We start from the raw sequence: 5708 nt of genomic DNA on the forward strand, positions 1-5708 counted from the left end.
GCTTGGCGCTTTTGCCCCTCTTCGCCTCCAGCAACTCGGAGCTCTTGTTCAGATCGACCCTTAATTGAGCCACTTCGGTGCTCATGTACTTCACCTGCACCTGTGAAGCGGCCGATGGGCCACTTGGAGCACGTAGCTGCTGGACTTCATGCTCCAAATAGGTGAGTCTGTGGCACATGACCAGACTCTCAACCTAGAACTGCAGTAATAAGAAATGTGTTCGAGCCGAACGAATAAAAAGTAAATATAAAAGCAGCGTACATACCCTAGTGGACATTTGAGTGTGACTGTTGGTGAGCTCTCCCGGAGATATGACTGTCGCGCGAGCCCGGGCATCGGCCCATATCTATGCGAGCGACCCTTGAATCCTGATCTGGTGCTCGGGGGTGAGGGATGTTGGGTCATCTGCGCTGCGATACTCGTCCGTCGACAGATGGATGATTGCCGTTATTTGCCTTTGGCCACTTGGGCTAGAGGGTTCTGAAGTTGCCCTGCCAGAAGACTGGGACGCTGGAACTGGTCGGATGTGGACACCTATGCCACTGGCAAAGGTGGTGGCATGAAGGTGACAGGCGGCACGCAAATCGTCCCTTGAGGCAGCTCGGACAGCGAAGGTGTCCGGTCCGACGATATGGACACAGGGAGTTCTACGACTCCCTACTCGAGAGGCGGAGGGAGGTCTCACCCTGCTCGGAGGAGGGTCGGGAGATGACCGGTGTCGGAGTCTGCAAGGCAAAAGTCGCAGATCAGGAGGAACCTTCCACTCGACACCTCTTGCGTTGTCGTAGGGGTTCGCCGGAGGTGGTTGACTATGAAGCGACCGCGATCGGAACCATCAACGACCGTTTGGGCGAAAAGTCCGTTGTTGCAGCCGCCGCGTCGCTTGCAGTTGTTTGGCTTGTCCCAACTCCACTCCCCAGCACTTGTGTTCCCTCCTCGTCCTCGAGCGGATCCTCGTGGGAGTCGACTGACTGCAGACCACGACTCTCTAGCTCGGCCATGACCGCAGCGTTGATCTCTACGTCTACGAGCTTGCACTTGCTGGCCAGACACATACGCAACATGATTTGAGTTGTACAAAAGGAGGAAAAATCAGTTAGATTCAAAGATTGGGAGAAGAAAGAGCATACCTAGGCTGGACGGAAGCTTCATGTGGATCGGACTCAAGACGAACACGTAGAGGACACCCTCCAGCAATAATTTGTGGATATGATACTTCTGATCGGTCAAGCTCGAAGCTGCATGAAGGTAGTTCAATCGACTTTTGTACTTCTTGAGCTTCGGAGGGTTCGACACTTCTAGCTGCCAGCTGGTCGGAAAATCTGGCCGCTTGGGAAAACGTACGAATAAAAAGTAGTCTCTCCAATACTTATTAGAGGATGACATTTTATCAAAGAAAACTAAGTCCACTCGGGCTTGGAAGAGGAAAGACCCTGACTCGTACAATTTCAGATAATAAAAGTAATGGAAGAGCCGAGGAGTCAGAGGGATGCCGTGCAGGAGAAACAAGACTACTACCCCGTACTGCAGCCGAAAGGAGTTTGACACTAATTGATTAAGGGAAATACAGAAATATTTACAAACTGCGGAGAAAAAAGGATGGATAGGAAATCGCAGATCAGCAGTGAACTGATCCCTAAAGAAACATACAAAACCCGGCGATGGTTCATGGGGCCGGTCAAAAGCAGAAGGAAGGGCAATTTGGTAGTGAGGGGAAACTCATAAGAGGATTTCAAGCTCTCAGTGTCGCCCCCATCGAACCTGGACTCGGTGGAAGTATACTAGAGTTCAGGGGCAGGAGCGAAGGGTTGCGAGGAGTTTGCCATCAAAAACAAGGAGGAGGACGAAGAACAACGAAAAGATTTGACTGAAAAGGTGAAGAGGCTTACTGGAAGGATCGCTAGAGAGGCAGAAGAAGCAAAACGTTGCCATCTATGCTGGACCTTTCGGCCACTTTCTCCACAAACTTATGAAAAAAAAAATTTAAAGGAAAGAAAGGAAATGAAACCGTTGCCAAAAAGGTAACTTATTTTATATGTTCTCATCCAGTAATTTGATATCCTGATTATTTATCTAAGTTTTTCTAAATTTTCATTAAGAAACTTATCTCATCAGATAATTTGGAACAACCAACGGCCTCACCGTAGATTAACATGCTTTTTATGGCATCCTATGGATTAGTTATTGAAGGTTTGCATTCTATCAGCTTCCCTATGTGAAGTTATCGTCATAGAACTTTTCCACATAAATTAATTACTCTTTGTTTGAAACCCTTTTTTGTTATAATTTTCTATGCTAGTTACTAATTACTCTGTCTTCCTTCAACTCACTTTTGAATCGTATTCTCTTAATAAACTTATTTCATATTTTTCCCAGATAGCTGATGGCCATGTGTCTATAACTCTCAATTTTTTGTCCAGATCAAAAACTTCTAGTTGGCTAATACGTATTGAGTGTTTTTGTTAGCTTTTGAAGATATGCAATTTCTGCTGACTTATTGAGGTAGCAAATAGATACAGCAAATACTAGATACGATAGCAAGTCTGTTGTCAATCCAACCATGCGATTCAAAAGTTCATGCAACTATAATGCAAGCTCAAACATAATGGTGGTGGGCGAGCTTGAATGGGTCGCCAAAAGCTCCAACGTTGCCGGGACGAGAGAGTACAATCTGCATCATTCAAACATGAACAAGCATTAGTGATTTGTAACTTAAAGCAACTCTCAGGTACGCACAGTAGATGAAATAGTACTCCCAGGTACGCACGAACTTCTCGTCGAATCCCAGATCAAAAATTTTGCTGAAAAACAGGGTGCCAGGAAAGTATCTATACTAAACGATATGCCGCGAAGATTAGATAGAAGAAAAGACTAGCCAGCTATCGGATGAACTTTGTCCTCTCACTACAAAAAATAAGGCATTTTGGGACGAATTTTGGGACGAATTTTACAAAAAAATTCGTTGCAAAATTTTTTGGGACGAAATCAGGGACGAAAATTTTTTCGTCCCAAAATGTTTGATGCCAACTTTTGGAACGAATTATGATTTGTTGCAAATTCAGCAACGAATTTGGGGACAAAATTGGCAACGAATAAAATTTTCGTCCCCAAATTTGTTGCAAAAAAGGAACGAATAATTTTGTTGTTGCAAACTTAGCAACGAATTTGGGGATGAATTCAGTTCGGAGGAAATAATTTTTTGTTGCCAAATTTGTCCCTATTTTTGCAACAAAATTGGGGACTAATTCAGTGGCAAATTATTTTTTGTTGCTAAGTTTGTCCCTAATATTGCAACGAATTTGGGGACGAATTCGGTGACAATTTTTTTTTGTTGCCAAATATGTCCCTAATTTTGCAACGAATAATAAATTTGTTGCAAAATTTTAAGCATTTGCAACAAATTTGGGGACAAAAATATTAATTTAATTAATAAATAAATTTTCGTCCCAAAATTCGTCCCAGAATCTGGGACGAATTTTGGGACGAATTTGTGGATTCGTCCCAGAATTCGTCCCAAATTCTGGGACGAATCCACATATTCGTCCCAAATTCTAGATTCGATACAATTACGATAGAGTGGGAACAAATCGTTTTCGTCGCCAAATTCGTCCCTAATACTAAATTTTTTTTCCAGATTAAATTTCTTTTTGCAATTCAATCCATAGATACATAAACACCAAATTCAAATAACATTTATATACATTCAACACATCTTAATTTCACATACAAGAGTAATAATTGAACTCGATCAACTCATAATTCAACAAATATAAAGATCTCAACAAATTTTACAAGATCTATCTTGTTCAAGCTTCTAGAAAATATTATAAAGTTCAACAATCAAATGTTATACAAGTCCATCATCCATCCAAGGAGGTAAATAAACTAAAAATACATCAAGTCATCTTCGTCTGCCCAAAAGCTTTGCACCCCTTCAAATCTCCTTTGCCTACATAACAACAAACAAATAAACCAGATCATGTGTAACAAGAAAGATTATAAATATAATACGAAATGCCCATGTAACAAGAAAGATTGGAAACAAGACATAACTGTGAAATTCCTTAAACATTCAAATAAATGTCCTATTTACCAACGATATGAACCATCCATGTCATAAAATTATAAGAAGTATCTTGAAGCTAAGTAAAAACATCGTAAATATGATACAACCTAATATAAATGGCACATCAAATTGTTATAATAATACCTATTTCACCATATCAATCAATAGCTACAAATATTCTATATCCATGTGATCACATGGAGAGCATGAAAGATATTCTTAAAATTTCCTAACATATGAAAATAGCTCAAATGAAGAAAACACAAACTAATTAAACTTAATTTTTTTGTGATACAAGTGTTTTAGTAATCATGGTTACTTGGTTGTTAGGTAAACTCTAATCATAATTTGCAATTTGAACTAATAAAGCAGTAGTAATAAATTTCAATAAATTAAAAGCAATTAGAAAATAAATAAATAAATAAATAAAATTAAAAGTTTAACATGTTACTTAATACTTACTTTTTTCTCGGACCTTTAGTTCGCCTCACCAACCCTGTTAAAAACAAATTGACAATATTAATTAAAATAAAAATTAGAAAAGTTAACAAGCCATTGATTAATGTGTAAAACAGTAAACATGAGACAAATAATCATCATACATAATTATGGGAAATTTTTTTAAATAAGCTAACAAAACTTACCCATCGTCAAAAATTAAAGTCATCATTATGATTATCATCCTCCTCCTCCTCCTCCTCCTCTTCCTCATTCTGCATTATACTTGAATTCTTGTTATACATCCAACTTCGCTCATTCTGCATTTTACCTGAATTCAGCTATTTAGTTAAACATTATTAACAGAAATAAATCTTATCATTGAAGACAAAACAACAAAGAAAAACTTATCAAAAAGAAGAAATACAATTAATCAACTATAAAATAATTATTTAAAGCTAACTTTATATACAGATCATTAAATGCATATTAATGAACTTAGAAATATCGAAAAGACGTGAACAAATACAGTTGTCTTCAACTACACTGAGATCATGCCAAATTGAAACCTGCACAAGCAACATTATCAATTATTATAGTATTATTCTAACAATTTTAATAGAGTTGAAGCAATTGTAATTAAATTGAAATAATAATATTTTAATGGAACAAAATTTGGAAAAAAACAAAATTACTCTCTATATTAGAGCAATTGTGGATCAGAATTGACATTTTTTAGATGAAAAATAAAATATTTTGATAAGGATATTTTTGAGATAAAAAATAGAATAGGGTCGCTTCTATTTTTTTCTTTAAAAGAAAATCTTTTTAACAATAATAATAATAATGAGCACCCTTTGAATTTTGTATCAAAGAAAAAAAAACATGTCAACTCTATTGTAATTTGTCCCTCCATTAATTAATTCCAATCTAAAAACTATCCTACAAGTATTTGTAATGATAAAGAGGATCAGTACACAGAAAATCAAAGGTAAATTTATACATATGGTATACTGGAGCTCCCCATACATTTAGGATTCGAAACCCTAGTATCAAAATTTTGCCCTAGTGTAGTTGAGATTTTATTACTTCCACACCCCTAAACTGTACATCTATATACAAGAAGAACTACAAATCTTTATCCAAAAACAGCCCTAAACCCTATTTCACAGAACATTGGTCATTGACATCTAAGTGATCAAGA

At 37.7% G+C, this 5708-nt stretch overlaps 1 long non-coding RNA gene across 1 annotated transcript; it reads right to left on the reverse strand.

Annotated features, from left to right (window-relative positions):
* Nucleotides 1-3681: 3681 nt before the first annotated feature.
* Nucleotides 3682-4761, reverse strand: LOC121995861. The gene is made up of 2 exons (XR_006115926.1): nucleotides 4711-4761; nucleotides 3682-4562 (listed from the first exon to the last, which is right to left on the reverse strand). It is a non-coding gene; the product is annotated as an uncharacterized LOC121995861 (long non-coding RNA).
* Nucleotides 4762-5708: the final 947 nt, after the last annotated feature.

The sequence above is a fragment of the Zingiber officinale genome, chromosome 6A (assembly GCF_018446385.1).
Source record: "Zingiber officinale cultivar Zhangliang chromosome 6A, Zo_v1.1, whole genome shotgun sequence".
In the NCBI taxonomy this organism is placed as follows: domain Eukaryota; kingdom Viridiplantae; phylum Streptophyta; class Magnoliopsida; order Zingiberales; family Zingiberaceae; genus Zingiber; species Zingiber officinale.